Genomic DNA, 18,249 nt, shown 5'->3' on the forward strand with positions numbered 1-18,249 from the left:
ATGAAGACCCACAGGTGATTCAACTTAAATGAATATGTTTCCTCATTTTTATGACACCTGTTGGATTTCTATCCAGCTCTGTGCATTCCCTTTATTCCAGTAACAGCATCGACTCCACAGACCTATTCCTGGCAGCCACACTTGAAATGACATAATCTATTTCTGTGGCCATACTTCATACACTAAGGATAGACCTCATATATGTATATATTATTGGTCCAAGTCTCTCCAGAAATTTGAAACTGGAATTTACAGAATGCCTAGCAGTTTCTAGATATAGCTGGACTGTAATGCATAAAGTTAGGACTCCTGGGATAGACATAACCCACCACATGGATCATGGAATTAAAAGAGAGAGAGATGAAAGATGAAGAATACTGACAACTTCTTAATACATGTAATACATGGGTGAGACTTTTCTTGGGACATTTCTCATAAGAAGTAGCCTTGGGATCCTTGAGATCTCTTTGTTTTGTTAAAATAAATTCTCTTTTTTTTTGTTTTGACTATTCAAGTTAGCATCTTTTTTTTTTGCAACCCCCCCCCCACACACACACACACACACACACAGATGTTGGGTAACCTGTCTTTTCTCATTCAGTAATATCGCAGGAATCTTTGTCATATTAATAAATATAGATTTACCTCTTCTACATTAATTACTGCATCATTTTGGACTGAAAATGCCCCATAACTTATTTAATTAATCCCTATTTTGTACATGTTTTGCTTTAATTAATCTTTACACATACACCTGCATAGTTTCCTTAGGATAAATTTATAATAGCATATATGCTGGATCAAAGAGTGAGTATTTCTCTTAAGACTTTTGAGACATGTTGACAAATTATTTTACAAATATGTAACAATTCATCAAAAATAGCTGTTAAGTATTGACTAGTTAAATAGGAGGTGAGACACACATCCTGTTTTAATGTACAGCCCTTTGATCGCTAGAGCAGTACAATATTTATTCACATGTAGGTCATTTTCTTTCTTTGTTAATTATACTTTTACATTCTATACATTCTATTCTTAACTCTTTTTTTTTTCTTTTTTTTTTTTTAGATGGAGTCTCACCCTATCATCCAGGCTGGAGTGCAGTGGTGTAGTCTCAGGTCACTGCAACCTCCACCTCCTAGGCTTAAGTGATTCTCCTGCCTCAGCCTCCCAAGTAGCTGGGATTACAGGTGCCCACCACCGCGCCCAGCTAATTTTTTGTTTCTTTAGTAGAGATGGGGTTTCACCATGTTGGCCAGGCTGGTCTCGAACTCCTGACCTCATAATCGGCCCGCCTCAGCCTCCCAATCTTAACTCATTTCTAAAAAGGTATATGGTTTTGCCTCTTTGATTTGTAAGAGATCTTTTAAATATATTAAAAGTAAGGAGTTCTGAGATAGCCCTGGATATGGAATTAGAGAGGAGATGAAAGATGAAGAATACTGACAAATTTTTAATATTTTAAATATATTAAAAGAAATTTTGAATATAAATATCAGTCCCATTTTAGCATATGTGCTACACATATGTTTCCCTAGTTTGTTATTTGACTTTCATTTTTCTGTCTGGTGGGTTTATGACCATTTTGTTTTAAATTTTTCTTAATTTATCATATAGCAATCTTAACCTTCTACATTTCTGCGTCTGAGAATACACTTAGAAATTCCTCTTGCATTCCAAGATTATATAACCAGCCAATTGGTTCTCTTAGTTTTTCCAGGAAGGGAATCATATGATCATCTCTGTCATATTATTTAAAACTCTTTTTCCTTTCTTCTTCCTTCCTCCTTTTTCTTTGTCTGATTACATTGACTAGAATTTCCAAAACAATAGTCAAAAAAGAAAAAAACCAACATAGATAGTAGGCATCCTATGTCTTGTTCCAAACTTCAGTGGAGAAAGCATGTAGTGTTTTTCTGTTAAGTCGATGTTCGGCAATTGGATTCTGAAACACCCTTTTTATACTACCAAAGTAACTTGCCGTTCACAGCTTCCTGGGAGGTCCTGTGCAAATTGGAAGTTGACTTTGCTCAAATGCCACTTCAGCATCTCTAGAGCTAATTTTTTCTCCTTTGACCTATTGATGAGATAAATTATATTAATAGATTTTCTGATATTGCACCATCCTTAAAATCCTAGAAAAAATTTAATTTGGTTATGATGGCATTATATGTTTTAATTCCTCTTTGAAAACCTTAAGATCTATATTCATAAGTACTACTTGTTTATCATTTTTATTTTTTTACATCTTTTTCTAGTACTTATAGTATGAATATAGTAGCTATAGAAAAAGAATTCAAAATGTAATTTTCTATTACTAATAACAGTTAACTGTGTAGAGGAGGTCTATTCTATTATTCACCCACTACCCCTCTCTCTATTCTTAACCATGTGGTTTTGTGGGGTTTTTTTTTTTTTAACTTTTTTATTATGGAAATTTTCAAGCATATGGAAAAGTAAACTGAAATACAGTGAATCCAACATTTGGTCCCAACTTCAAAAACGACCAAATTCTTCACAATTTGTGTATGTGTGTGCTTTTAAGGAGCAGAGAGTTTAATAGGCAAGAAAGACGAGAGAAGGCAGAAAGAAGAAGCTCCCCCATACAGAGACGGGGTGGAGGTGGTTGGGGGGAGGCTCCAAAGCCAAAAGAGGAGGTCCCTCCCCAATTTTTTTCATCTATACCCCCTCGTGTTTTAAAAATTTAATGCTTGTTATCATGTGATTTCACAGTAAATTCTTCATGATATATCTTTAAAGGATGCAGTGAAATGAACCAATAAAGTGCCTTAGTTCTTTAAGCTTATAAGTTTTTTGTTTGTTTTTTACTTTAAGCAAAACATTTTATCTAAGGTAGATAGCACAGTTTGTGTGCCTAGAACATTTCACAGGCCTTGCTTATACATTCCTGGGTCTAATATGTTTGGGGGACCACTCCTCTGATGTAATCTTTGCATTTCTTCTATGAATATTAATCTAATCAGAGTTCCTCTCATATGCTTTATGTGTTGTTTCAAAAATAAACTTCTCTATTCACTGTTTTTGGTTTATTATTTTCTCCTTTTTTCTCTATTTCTCCTATACCTTTCTCCTATAGCTCTTTGGTATATTTTAATATTCCTTTATTAGTTTTCATTGAATGGTACTTTAGTTAACTTATATCTATGGCCTGTTGCTTAATAATAAACAATGAGGCCATGAATTTCTAATATTTTGTGAAGTAAACAGTTTTACTTTGGCCCAGAAGTCATACAAGAAAATATTTTCCATGTTTCTAAGTAGTTAATTTTTATTATTGACCTTTTGTTATTAATATCAATGTGATGGCTTTGTGATTAAAGAATGTGTTCTGCAGACTTTACACATTTACTGAGAAATATATTTGTGGCTGAATACACCATTGATTATGATAAATTTTCAAAGGCACCACTTAAGAGAATGTATATACTCAGTAATAAATGCAAAGTTTATAATATTTATACATGTGCCCTAATCTGCTTTGTGTTGCTATAACGGATTGAGACTGGGTAATTTAAAAAGAAAAGAAGGCTTATTTGGCTCATGGTTCTGATGGTTGGAAAGTCCAGGATTGGACATCTGCATCTGGTGAGGGCCTCAGGCTGACTCCTCTCATGGCAGAAGGTGATGGGAGCTGATATGCGCAGAGATCACATGGCAACAGAAGAAGCAAAAGGGAAAGTGGGGAAGTGCCAGGAGCTTTTTCACAACCAGCTCTCTTGGGAACTAATAAAGTGAGCATCACTAACTCCAAAGGAAGGGCATTAATCTATTCATGAGGGATCCTCCCTCATGGCCCAAACATCTCCCAACAGGCCCCACCTCCAACATTCGGGGTAAATTTCAACATGAGGTTTAGAAGGATCAAACATCAAACCCTAGCAACATGTATGTATGTAACTGTAAAATCAACATTTTTTGTTTTTATATTAGTCACACCTGTATTTCCAGAAATATGGCGGACCATATATCCTGAAAAATTATCCCAAACTACCTAGAAATGAAATACACCTGTAATCCCAGCACTTTGGGAGACCAATGTGGGCAGATCACCTGAGGTCAGGAGGTTGAGACCAGCCTGATCAACATGGAGAAACCCCATCTCTACTAAAAATACAAAAAAAAAAAAAAAAAAAAAAAAGGTCGGGTGTGGTGGCATATGCCTGTAATCCCAGCTGCTCAGGAGGCTGAGGCAGGAGAATCCCTTGAACCCGGGAGGAAGAGGTTACTGTAAGCCGAGATTGCGCTATTGCAATCCAGCCTGGGCAACAAGAGCGAAACTCCATCAAAAAAAAAAAAAAAAGAGAGAGAAAGAAAAAATGGTGGTAGATACATAGGTAGGTAGATAGATAGATAGAGAGATAGATAGACGAGTCCTCTTTAAATGAAGAGCTAAGCATCCAAGAATAGGAAAAATTCTTAGGAAGAAAAATAGGGTGTTTAGAAAGCTAAAACCTGAATGGTAGCTGAGGCTGAAATTTATGGATCATGTATTTTGAGAAACTTCTAGGGAGCAGGAAACAAGTCCTTGTACCTACTTAAGGGAGCTGGGACTGAGGCACCCACCACCCACACTTATTAAAGGTTGCAGGTTTCATCACATACATAGAAGTAAAAGGACTGGCAATAATAGCTCAAAGAACAGCAAAGATGAAATATAAGTACAACATTGTGAGATTCGTATACTCTATATGAAGTGGTGAAGGTAGATCGTAATTTATTCAAGATATATAGTAAACCAGCCAGGCGTGGTGGTTCATGCCTGAAATCCCAGCACTTTGGGAGTCTGAGGTGGATGGATCACCTGAGGTCAGGAGTTCCAGACCAGCCTGGCCAACATGGTGAAACACCATCTCACTAAAAATACAAATGGTAGCCAGGCATGGTGGTGGGCGCCTGTAATCTCAGTTACTCGGGAGCCTGAGGCAGGAGAATCTCTTGAACCTGGGAGGCAGAGGTTGCAGTGAGCCAAGATTGGGCCACTGCACTCCAGCCTGGGCAACAGAGTGAGACTCCATGTAAAATAAAATAAAATGGATGTATAGCAAACCTAGAACAGCCACTAAAAGATAAAGCCAAGAAAGGAGAGAAAATGGAATTCTGAAAAATACTCATTTGTTCCAAAAGAAGGCAGGAAAAAGAAGGAAGAAAAAAATAAATACAGGACAAATAGGAAACAAATAGCAAGAGTGAGATGTAAAGCACAGCAACTTGATAAATACACTGACTGTAATTTAAGTGAACCCAGTGGACTCAGAGTGAAACAGACCTGGGCCAGGACTTCATCGATTTCCTTTCCCCTGTATATACATGTCTGGGGCATGGGATGGGGGCTGTGTGGGGAAATGATACCACTTAGGGTCCTTGGATATCAGTTCCAACTTGGATCTGTATCCAACAGCTTGCAAGACAGCTGGGTCTTGTCCTTTCTCCAGTGTACATTTATCCAAATAAATAGCTCTAGGGGTCTTTGTTGAAGGAATAAGACAATCACTATTTCAGACACGTGCCGTGGAGTTGCGGAGTTCTTTTCTGTGAAGACTCTAGCTCTTCTTCAGTCGATGAGTTCAGAGTGAGAAAGCTCAAGCCCAGATATTGGACAAGGGCTAATTTTATTTATTTATTTATTTATTTATTTATTTATTTATTTGTACAGGATCTTTCTCTGTCACCCAGGCTGGAGTGCAGTGGTGCCATCATAGCTCACTGCAGCCTTGAACTCCTGGACTCAAGCAATCCTCCTGCCTCAGCCTCCCGAGTAGCTGGGGCTACAGACATGTACCACCATGCCTGGCTAATTTTTTTTTGTTTGTTTTTAATACAGACAGGGTATCACTATGTTTCCTAGGGTGGTCTTGAACTCCTGGCCTCAAGCAATCCTCGTGCCTTGGTTTCCCAAAGTGCTGGGTTCACACACATGAGCCACTCTACCTGACCTATTTGCTTTTTCCACGTCAGATGAGTAATGTGCCCACGTTGCAATAAAGTTTGAGAGTGACACATCTCACACATGCATGTGAATACTCAATCATCACACTTACGAACTACCAAAGGATCTCATCATTTTCTGTCGGAGCACCCACCTCAGCCTCTGCTCATCCATGTTTTGTTTTTTTGGTTTTGTTTTGTTTTGTTTTGTTTTTTTTGAGACGGAGTCTCACTCTGTCGCCCCTGCTGGAGTGCAGTGGTGTGATCTTGGCTCACTGCAACCTCCGCTTCCTGGATTCCAGTGATTTCCTGCCTCAGCCTCCCGAGTAGCTGGGATTCCAGGTGCATGCCGCCATGCCCAGCTAATTTTTGTATTTTTAGTTGAGATGGGGTTTCACCATGCTGGCCAGGATGGTCTCGATCTCTTGACCTCATGATCCACCTGCCTCAGCCTCTCAAAGTGCTGGGATTATAGGCGTGAGCCACCATGCCTGGCCTGCTCATCCACTCTTTGTATCTTTTGACGGCATAGAGTAAGCAAGGCCTTTACTGACAACTGCTTTGGACACTGTGATGCACCACTCAGGTGCCTCTTCTATGAATGACTTGAAGTCCCAGATGCTGGGATGCTCTCTGAAGGCACCTTTGAACTGCCAGCATCCTTAGGTGTCACCCAGCTGTAGAGACACTGTCTACTAAGGTCATGCTGTTTCCCAGAATGGCCTACATCCAGTGACTGCTTGGTGCAGAAATATAAAGGGCTAGCATCCCCACTCAACTCAGGACAATACTAAAGGGCCATTTCGACTCCAGGGCTCCCCTGCAGTTGGCCAAGACTAGTGTTGGGTCTGCCACAGAGCTGGATTTCCCTCTGCCCAATCTTGCTTCCATAACCTGCCTTCCACAGGTATTGACTCCACATACATCCTAAATTCTGTCCTAGAACCTGCAACAGTTGATCCCAGGAGTATTCTGTGGAAGCAGGAGATAAGATGGGGTTTTGAAGATAGCACCTGCCACTGGCTGCAGTAAGGACTACATCCATAGGGGTAGGCAGAACACAGGTGCTCCCAGAAACTTTTGCTGGTGGTAAACCGGGATGGCATATCAGTAGTACAGTGTGCACTAGCTGGTGTATCAGAAATTTGAGAAAGATGGAGGGAATCGTAGCTACAAGGTCAAGAAAATTGGATGAGTAGGGTTAAACTGTGTTAAACTCTGGAAATATGTAACAAAAATCTGAGACTTATTAATGGAAAACTATGTCTGAAAGCCAGATGGTGTTCTTTGTCACATACCTCACATTGGGAAGGCAGTGAGAACTGAGGGCTATGTCCAGGTATGAATTGTGGAGGTGACTGAGCTCCACAATTAGTTTAGTTAAAATAAAACTAAAGACAAATCCACTATACTGAGGTCAGGGTTTGGTTTAGAAAGAATGTGTCCTGGCCAGGCGTGGTGGCTCATGCCTGTAATCCCAGCACTTTGGGAGGCTGAGAAAGGCAGATCACTTGAGCCCAGGAGTTTGAGACCAGTCAGCCCAATATGGGGAAACCGTGTCTCTACCAAACATACAAAAATTAGCCAGATATGATGGCCCATGCCTGCAATCCCAGCTACTCAGGCAGCTGAAGCAGGAGAATCACTTGAACCCGGGAAGCAGAGGTTGCAGTGAGCCAAGATCGTGTCACAGCCTCGGTGACAAGAGCAAGACTCTATCTCAAAAAAAAAAGAAGGGAGGAAGGAAGGAAGGGAGGAGGAGAGGGAGGGAGGGAGGGAGGGAAGGGGAGGAAAGGAAGAAAGGAGGAAAGGAAGAAAGGGAGAAGGGAGAAAGAGAAAGAGACAAGGAGATAAAGAAAGAGGGAAAGGAAAAGAAAGGAAAGGAAGAAGAAAGAAGGAAGGAAGGAAGGAAGGAGAAAGAAAGAGAGAGAGAGAGAAAGAAAGAAAGAAAGAAAGAAAGAAAGAAAGAAAGAAAGAAAGAAAGAAAGAAAGAAAGAGAGAGAGAGAGAGAGAAAGAAAGAAAGAAAGAAAGAAAGAAAGAAAGAAAGAAAGAAAGAAAGAAAGAGAAAGGAAGGAAGGAAAGAGAGAGAAAGGAAGGAAGGAAAGAGAGAGAAAGAAAGAAAAAAGGAAAGAAAGAAAAGAAAGAGGGAAAGAGAAAGGAAGGAAGGAAGGAGAGAAGGAAGGAAGAAAAAGGAAAAGAAAGGAAAGAAGAAAGGAAAGGAAAAGAAAAAGAGAGAGAGAGAGAGAGGGTCCTGATACATAGGAAGGAGGTGTCTGGTTTGATGCTCTCCCCAAATCTTAAATTCCTAGATGTCTTTGAATCCTTTGAGCCTGCACCAATGTCCATTCTTTCTATTAAAAGTTAGCATGCTCCACCTTGCCTGAAGACAATGCTAGAAATCTCTCCCTTGCAAGTCAAAATGTGTCCCACTTGAGATCTGCCTTTAAGTCCTTTTCTGGCCTCTCTAGGCCTATAAGTCAGGTGAAGGCATAACTTAGGCCAGTCAGGAATGTGCTGGGCCTGATGAGGAAAGAAAGGAAACTATACTTCAAAACTAGCTGCAAGACTTAGCCTGTGCACACGGGAAATATATATGCGACAGTGAGTTCTGTAGTTGGTCCCACTAACCTTCCTCTTCTTGGTGTCCCACAGACACACCAGCTGAAAGAGCAGTTCCTAGAAAATGTGTGACAAAGTAGACACAACAGGTAGACTGTACTGAACACTCTAATACATCACCCAGGTCCTCAGTCAATAAAGGGCTCATTGCTCCAGTTTTTAGGGATGTTATTATCAGATAGGCTTCAGTTGGCAAACCCTTTTGGGATTTGTCAGTGACAGAGAGCTGTCTTACCCAACATTATACCCAGTGATGGGTCATTTTTTGGTTCAACCTGCCTGGACCAGGGGATGCCCAGATATCTGGTGACACATCCTTTCTAGATATGTCTAGGAGGATGTTTCTAAAAGGGATCAGCATTTGACAAAGTAGACTGGGTAAAAAAGACACCCTCCCCAGTGTGGATGGGTATCATCCAATCCATTGAGGACCTGAATACAACAAAAAAGGTGGAAAAGTTTGAATTCCCTCCTTATCTGATTGCTGGAGCCAGGACATTGATCTTCCCCTGCACTCAGCCCTCCTGCTTCTCAGGCCTTTAGTCTTGGAGGAGAATCTACAGAACCAGCTTTCCCGGGTCTCCAGCTTGCAGATGGTGGAATCACATCTGCCTCCAGAATCAGCCTCCATAAGCCTGAATAGTCATATGAGCCTATAGCTTACAATAAATCTCTCTTGAGAGAGAGAGAGAGAGAGAGAGAGATTTAGATGGCTGTCCCATTGATTCTGTTCCTCTGCAGAATCCTCACTAATACCTGCCCCTTCCCAAGGTGGCCAACATCTATTCATTGATCAATGTGGGACAATAAGGCCTGGCCATCCCAACCCAGCTTGGAACACTGCTAAAAAACCATGTGAGTTTCACAGCTCACCCTGCGGGTCAGCCAGGCTTGTATGAAGTTCATTTCCCTCTGCTTAATGCCACTTTCTTTCCCTCAGTTTCACAAGTTTCAATCCCAAGGACATACCTGAGTGAACAACCTGCTTCCTAAACACCAGCCCGTTTCTAGAGAACCCAGCCTGTGACAGCGGCTCAACACTCTTGCCCTTACGAAAACCATATGCCATCTCCCAAGTCCCCTGCAGATCAGGTTCCCCTGAATGCAATTCCAGTCTTACTACCTGTTATGGGAATTATGTTCATCTTTCTTCTGATTCTTAAAGGCTGCCTCCTGGCCTCCGCTATCCTGGGATCTACTATCCTCGTTGCTATTAAAAAGCTCAGTTCTGCAACACCGTCAGCTACCTTCAGCCCCAACTTACAGAAGACAGACTTTCCTGAGGTTCTCAAAATGCTGGTGCCCCTTCTCCTCACCAGGGCATTTCTTATCAATTTGGCCAATGTCGTATTTTCTGGACCCTCCTGAGGACGGTCAGCTGGTGGGTTTTCTGGTTAGGTAGAGTAGACTCATTCTAGCATTTTCAAGGCCTTGAACACCCCTTCTTCCACAATCTCTCATGAGTTTTCTGGCATCTCTACTTCTGTTAATGAGGGGTATCAGTTTTTCCAAGCTAAAAGCCATGCTTACTAACTGTTATTTAGCAACACATCAAGAAACTTTATAACAGAGAAGTCTTGAGGGTCACCACTTTGGTCACTCAGGTGATCAGAGTAAACACCATTGGACACATTAAAATCACTTGAGAGGATGCAGTGAGAACACAGTATCCCCTGTGAGAGACTCCCACCCAAAATCCCTAACCTAGATCTCCTCATGAGGAAACATGAAACTCAGATCGAGTGACATTCTGCAAAACAACTGTCCTAGTGTTAAGGTCATTGTCATGCGCTGAACTGTGTCACGCCCCCAAATTCATATGATGAGGCTCTAACTCCCCAATGTGACTATATTTACAGATAGTGCCTTTAAGAGGGTAATGAAAGTGAAGTGGTCATAAGAGTGGGGCCTCCCATAGAACTGGTGATGATCCAAGAGGAAGGGAGAGTGAGTGTGCTCTCCAAGCTTGCACAGAGGAAAGGCCGTGACCACACAGAGAGAAGGCAGCCACCTATTAGGCAAGAAGGGAGGCCTCACAAAAAACAACCCTGATTGCACCTTAACCTTGGACTTCCAGCTTCTATACCTGTGAGCAAATGAATGTCCGTTGTTTAAGCCACTCCATCAGTGGTATTTTCCATGGCAGCCCAAGCTATCGCAGCCACAACATTAATGGAGATCTGCATTTTTCTACCATTCCTCTCTCTTTTCTTCCCTACTTATAGACATTTTAGCTAATATTTCCTAGCTTTATGATTCTTTTTCTAAATAAAGAACATTTCTTCTTGTATCCTACTAGGGCTGTAAACAATGTCCAGAGATTTACTTCTTGGAATATTTTCCAGGGGAAGTGTGTTGTGTTCTTGCAGCTCCAAATCTGTTTTCTACGACCTTCAACAATGATAAATCTAACCCTCTATTTTTATCAGTTCTAAGTTAAAGAATATGATGAAGGCCGGGCTCGGTGGCTCACGCCTGTAATCCCAACACTTTGGGAGGCTGAGGCGGGTAGATCATGAGGTCAGGAGATCGAGACCATCCTGGCTAATATGGTGAAACCCCATCTCTACTAAAAATACAAAAAATTAGCCGGCATAGTGATGGGTGCCTGCAGTCCCAGCTACTCAGGAGGCTGAGGCAGGAGAATGGCATGAACCCAGGAGGGGGAGCTTGCAGTGAGCCGAGATCGCACCACTGCACTCCAGCCTGGGCGACTGAGCGAGACTCTGTCTCAAGAAAGAAAAAAAAAAAGAATATGACATAATATAATATATGACCCCTTTACATAAAATTTCTGTAAAAAGAACTACAATTTTTAACTAACAAAAAGCATGCTTACTCCTATCAAGACGTATAAAGTCTCAAAATTAAAAGTTGATCCTCATTAAAAAAAAAATCATTATTCACTTCCCTGACATAAAGGAAAAAGGGCAAAAGTGTACTCTGTTATCTCTCACAGAATGGATAAAAAACTGCAAACAAACTTCAAAAGAGTGTAATGGCAGATGGGAATTGAATAATAACAAAATAAGGCTTGGATCTGCCCTCATTCTCTTTTGTGCCAGGCAAAAGTATATTTTCCACTCTTCACTTACTACTCCAATTAGAAAAAAAAAAAAAGCCAGATAAGAAAGTCAAAAAGGTCCTGCCTGCACAATTCAAACCTTAATGAAGATAGAACCATATGGTAACACAATTCATGGAAAGGATAGGGGAAAAATATCTATTATCACAATTTAATAAAAACAATATTTGGCCGGGCACGGTGGCTCACGCCTGTAATCCCAGCACTTTGGGAGCCTGAGGCAGGCGGATCACAAGGTCAAGAGATCGAGACCATCCTGGCCAACATGGTGAAACCCCGTCTGTCCTAAAAACACAAAAATTAGCTGGGCGTGGTAGCTCACACCTGTAGTCCTAGCTACTCGAGATTCTGAGTCTGGAGAATCACTTGAATCTGGGAGGTGGAGGTTGCAGTGAGCTGAGATCGTGCCACCGCACTCCAGCCTGGTGACAGAGCAAGACTCTGTCTCAAAAAAAAAAAACTATATATATATATATAGTTGTTATATATATTAAAATATATATATATTTGTATTTGTACAAATATATATATTTGTAGCCAGATGCAGTGGCACGTGCCTGTAGTCCCAGCTTCTTAGGAGGCTGAAGCATGAGGATCACAAGCACAGCAATTCAAGGCTATAGTGCGGCATGATCACGCCTGTGGATAGCCACTACACTTCAGCCTGGGCAACCTAGTGAGACTCCCATGTCTAAAAGGAGTAAACAAATAAAATTAACAGTTGTACTGTTCTATACACTGTCTTTGTCCTCTAAACTTATTCACTTACTCTACAACAGAGCAACTATAGTTATAGTTAAAATTTCATCTGTTCAGTCTCCATTGTGGAATAAAAAAGAGAACATAATTTAGAGAGATCTGGCTTTTAGTCTGGGCTCCAATTCTTAAGTTCAGTGTAACTTTTCAAAATGTATCTTAATTGTGAAATGGGGATTGTGACAGAGTTGCATAATAAGAATGAACAAGAATAAACTCTTTCAGAATGTATCTGTGAACCACAGATATATGCTGTGTAAACGAAAACTATACATTCAAACTTAAACCAAAGGAAAATGATTTTAAGAATATTTCCCAGTTTATTAATAAAAGAAAAAAATATGTTCAGTGTATTGATAATTGCATCATTTAACATATAGCCCCTAACTTGGATGTCTGCTCCCAAATAAATTCTATTTTGTCTACTTTGAAACTGAATTTTTCATCTGCTGACCTATTCGTCTCATTTATCCAAATGGTTCTAACTGTTTCATTTCTTGATATTTCTGTTGTTTACGGTTTTAGCATTACTAAAGAACTGTATCATTTTCAATTACTGTTTTTTCTGATAATCCATCACAACAATGTAGGACTAATTAGCTTAGAAAAGCTGGCTGTTCCTAAAATCCCTGAGGAGAATCACAAGAAGCCTCAAACTAATTTCTCTGTCAGTGGCTCATGCCAACTTCCTATTACCACCTCCCGTGATCATGCTGTGACTTTGACAGCTACCCTTGAGGAAATAGCTTTGCCAGTTTACACAGTGAATTGCAGGCAGAACAAAGAGTGGAGTAGAGTCTGATGTCATCCTCTCTTACTTCACTTTATGACAGGGCATATGAGGTTACCCAAGTCAAGCTGTCCCCACATGACTTGCCACAACACGAAAGGGAGCTCCACAGTGTTGTTTCTGGCAACACATAGCTACAAAGAGATCTTTTGGCAGAGCTGTGACCCTTGTCCCGTGTTATATTTAATGGTATATGTAAAGAAAAAAACACTAATATTGTCTTGCTTTTCTTGGTATTACAAAATAGTGAACCTTTTTTTGTTTTTTTTCTAATACCTAGTAGTTTTTTAAATTTATAAAATGAAAATAAGATGAGAATTTTCAGGATCAAAAATATTAAAGCAGATATTCTCTATATATTGGAATATATAACTACCTATTATGAATTTTAGTTTTGGTAATTATGACTTTGTAGGCAAAATAGACATACAGCGTGCAATTTCTAGACTTAATATACATGAGAAGAATCCAGCCAGTTTTGCTCTGCAATATGACTTTAACCATGTAACATTTTTTAAAACCCTAAAGTCAAAATTTCTCAGGGTGCAAAAGCAGCTCTAAAAAAGCTGAGATGCTTATCAGTGCAACTAATGACAAAATATTTTTCTTTCACAACATTCAAATTATAGTACAATGGCACCACCTGTTGATGGAATGGCAGAATTGAATTCTAAGACTACAACGCAATATCAAATGTTTACTGGAATTTTAAATCAAGAGATAGAACACAGGTCATTGACCACTGATCAGATAATGTATCAGTGAGATGGCCAGTTTATATTTGATTTGGTTATATCAATTGCTACTTTGACTTTCTGGCATTCTGTAGAATGGCACAGCATTTGCTTAAGGGCTAATCATTGCATGAACATAAGAAAATGTATAATTAAGATTAGTTTTCTTACATATATTTAAATGTAAGTTCTAGAGAAACAGTTTTTCTAACGTTAAGTTTTTTCTTCCAACACCTAGTTACATTGGATTGAATATGACGGTTCTTCAGAACTCATTTTTGGAAAACTAAACTCATTTTTGGGAAATATGCTGGACTGGATTAATAACCAGTAAACACATTTAAAAATTACTCTTATAGCAAATATACTCTCAAAAAAACAAACAAACAAACAAGAAAAACAGTTGGAGGCTTCCAAGATGGCTGAATAGGAACAGCTCTGGTCTGCAACTCCCAGCAATATCGGCACAGAAGATGGGTGATTTCTGCATTTCCAACTGAGGTACCTGGTTCATCTCATTGGGACTGGTGGAACAGTGGGTGCAGCCCATAGAGGGTAAGCCAAAGCAGGGTAGGGCATTACCTTACCCAGGAAGTGCAAGGGGTAAGGGAATTTCCCTTTCCTAGACAAGGGAAGACGTGATAGTCTGTACCTGAAGGAATGGTACACTCCTGCCCAAATACTATGCTTTTCCCACAGTATTTGCAACTAGCAGACCAGGAGATTCCCTCCTGTGACTGGCTCGGCAGGTCCCGGGGCCACAGAGTCTCGCTCACTGCTAGAGCAGCAGTCTGATATTGACCTGCAACGCTTCAGCTTGATGGAGGGAGGGGCATCCGCCTTGCTGAGGTTTGAGTAGGCGGTTTTGTGCTCACAGTGTAAACAAAGAGGCCAGGAAGCTCAAACTGGGTGGAGCCGGCTGCAGCTCTGCAAGGCCTACAACCTTGCTATAGATTCCACCTCTGTGGGCAGGATATATCAGAACAAAAGGCAGCAGACAGCTTTGGCAGACCTAAATGTCCCTGTCTGACAGCTCTGAAGACAGCAGTGGTTCTGCCAGCATGGCGTTTGAGCTCTGAGAACGGATAGACTGGCTCCTGAAGTGGGTCTCTGATGCCCTGTGTAGCCTGACTGGGGGACAACTCCCAGTAAGGGCCAACAGACACCTCATACAGGAGGATGCCCCTCTGGGATGAAGCTTCCAGAGGAAGGATCAGGCAGCAATATTTGCTGTTCTGCAGCCTCTGCTGGTGATACCCAGGCAAACAGGGTCTGGAGTGGACCTCCAGCAAACTCCAACAGACCTGCAGCTGAGGGGTCCAACTGTTACAAGGAAAACTAACAAACAGAAAGAAATAGTATCATCATCAATAAAAACCACATCCACACCAAAACCCCATCTGTAGGTCACCAACATCAAAGACCAAAGGTAGATAAAAACCACAAAGATGGGGAGAAACCAGAGCAGAAAAGTTGAAAATTCCAAAAACCAGAGTGTCTCTTCTTCTTCAAAGGATTGCAGCACCTCACCAGCAAAGGAACAAAACTGGACAGAGAATGAGTTTGACGAGTTGACAGAAGTAGGCTTCAGAAGGTCGGTAATAACAAACTTCTCCGAGCTAAAGAAGCATGTTCTAACCCCATCGCAAGGAAGCTAAAAACCTTGAAAAAAGGTTAGACGAATGGCTAACTAGAATAAATAGTGTAGAGAAGGCCTTAAATGACCTGACAGAGCTGAAAACCATGGCCAAGAACTTCATGACACATGCAAAAGCTTCAGTAGCTGATTCGATCAAGTGGAAGAAAGGATATCACTGATTGAAGATCAAATTAATGAAATAAAGCGAGAAGACGAGATTATAGAAAAAAGAGTGAAAAGAAACAAACAAAGCCTCCAAGAAATACAGGACTATGTGAAAAGACCAAATCTACATTTGACTGGTGTTCCTGCAAGTGACGGGGAGAATGGATCCAAGTTAGAAAACACTCTTCAGGATGTTATCCAGGAAAACTTCCCCAACCTACCAAGGCAGGCCAACATACAAATTCAGAAAATACAAAGAATACCACAAAGATTCTTCTTGAGAAGAGCAACCCCAAGACACAATTGTCAGATTCAGCAAGGTTGAAATGAAGGAAAAAATGTTCAGGGCAGCCAGAGAGAAAGGTCAGGTTACCCACAAAGGGAAGCCCATCAGAGTACAGCAGATCTCTTGGCAGAAACCCTACAAGCCAGAAGAAAGTGGGGGCCAATATTCAACATTCTTAAAGACAGGAATTTTCAACCCAGGATTTCATATCCAGCCAAACTAAGCTTCATAAGTGAAGGAGAAATAAAATCTGAAGAGGTCCTTCACATCCCTTGTAAGTTGGATTCCTAGGTATTTTATTCTCTTTGTAGTAATTATGAATGGGAGTTCACTCATGATTTGGCTCTCTGTTTATCTGTTATTGGTGTATAGGAATGTTTGTGATTTTTGCACATTGATTTTATATCCTGAGACTTTGCTGAAGTTGCTTATCAGCTTAAGGAGATTGTGGGCTGAGATGATGGGATTTTCTGAATATACAATGATGTCATCTGCAAACAGGGACAATTTGACTTCCTCTATTCCTAATTGAATACCTGTTATTTATTTCTCTTAGCTGACTGCCCTGGCCGGAACTTCCAACGCTATGTTGAATAGGAGGGGTGAGAGAGGGCATCTTTGTCTTGTACTGGTTTTCAAAGGGAATGCTTCCAGTTTTTGTCCATTCAGTATGATATTGGCTGTGGGTTTGTCATAAATAGCTCTTATTATTTTGGGATACATTCCATCAATATGTAGTTTATTGAGAGTTTTTAGCATGAAGGGCTGTTGAATTTTGTCAAAGGCCTCTTATGCATCTATTGAGATAATCATGTGGTTTTTGTGATTGGGTCTGTTTATGTGATGGATTACATATATTGATTTGTGTATGTTGAACCAGCCTTGGATCCCAGGGATGAAGCCGACTTGATTGAGGTGGATAAGGTTTTTGATGTGCTCCTGGATTTGGTTTGCCAGTATTTTATTGAGGATTTTTGCCATTATGTTCATCAGAGATATTGGCCTAAAATTCTCTTTTTTTGTTGTGTCTCTGCCAGGCTTTTGTATTGGGATGATGCTGGCCTCATAAAATGAGTTAGGGAGGATTGCCTCTTTTTCTATTGATTGGAATAGTTTCAGAAAGAATGGTACCAGCTCCTCTTTGTACCTCTGGTAGATTTTGGCTGTGAATCCGTCTGGTCCTGGACTTTTTTTGGTTGGTAGGCTATTAGTGCCTCAATTTCAGAATCTGTTATTGGTCTATTCAGAGATTCATCTTCTTCCTGGTTTAGTCTTGGGAGGCTGTATGTGTCCAGGAACTTATCCATTTCTTCTAGATTTTCTAGTTTATTTGCATAGAGGTGTTTATAGTATTCTGTGATGGTAGTTTGTATTTCTGTGGGATCAGTGGTGATATCCCTTTTATCATTTTTTATTGCATCTATTTGATTCTTCTCTCATTTCTTTTTTATTAGTTTTGCTAATAAAATAGCAAAATAGATCTATCTATTTTGTTGATTTTTTTCAAAAAAACAGCTCCTGGATTCATTGATTTTTTGAAGGTTTTTTTGTGTCTCTATCTCCTTCAGTTCTTCTCTGATCTTAGTTATTTCTTGCCTTCTGCTAGCTTTTAAATTTGTTTGCTCTTGCTTCTCTACTTCTTTTAATTGTAATGTTAGGGTGTTGATTTTAGATTGTTCCTGCTTTCTCTTGTGGGCATTTAGTGCTACAGATTTCCCTCTACACACTGCTTTAAATGTATCCGAAAGATTCTGGTACGTTTTGTCTTTGTTCTCATTGGTTTCAAAGAATATCTTTATTTCTGCCTTCATTTCATTATTTACCCAGCAGTCATTCAGGAGCAGGTTGTTCAGTTTCCATATAGCTGTGCAGTTTTGTGTGACTTTCTTAATCCTGACTTCTAATTTGATTGCACTGTGGTCTGAGAGACAGTTTGTTGTGATTTCTGTTCTTTTGCATTTGCTGAGGAGTATTTTACTTCCAATTATGTGGTCAATTTTTGAATAAGTGCGACGTGGTGCTAAGAAGAATGTATATTCTGTTGATTTGGGGTGGAGAGTTCTGTAGATGTCTACTAGGTCCACTTGGTCCAGAGGTGAGTTCAAGTCCTGGATATCCTTGTTAACCTTCTGTCTTGTTGATCTGTCTAATATTGACAGTGGGGTGTTAAAGTCTGCCATTATTATTGTGTGGGAGTCTAAGTCTCTTTGTAGGTCTCTAAGGCCTTT

General features: G+C 40.3%; 1 non-coding gene across 1 annotated transcript; it reads right to left on the reverse strand.

The window, feature by feature from the left end:
• Positions 1-5,970: 5,970 nt before the first annotated feature.
• Positions 5,971-6,074, reverse strand: LOC112632296. Its single transcript, XR_003121353.1, has one exon. It is a non-coding gene; the product is annotated as a small nucleolar RNA U13 (small nucleolar RNA).
• Between the last annotated feature and the right edge of the window lie 12,175 nt (positions 6,075-18,249).

The sequence above is a fragment of the Theropithecus gelada genome, chromosome 9 (assembly GCF_003255815.1).
Source record: "Theropithecus gelada isolate Dixy chromosome 9, Tgel_1.0, whole genome shotgun sequence".
In the NCBI taxonomy this organism is placed as follows: domain Eukaryota; kingdom Metazoa; phylum Chordata; class Mammalia; order Primates; family Cercopithecidae; genus Theropithecus; species Theropithecus gelada.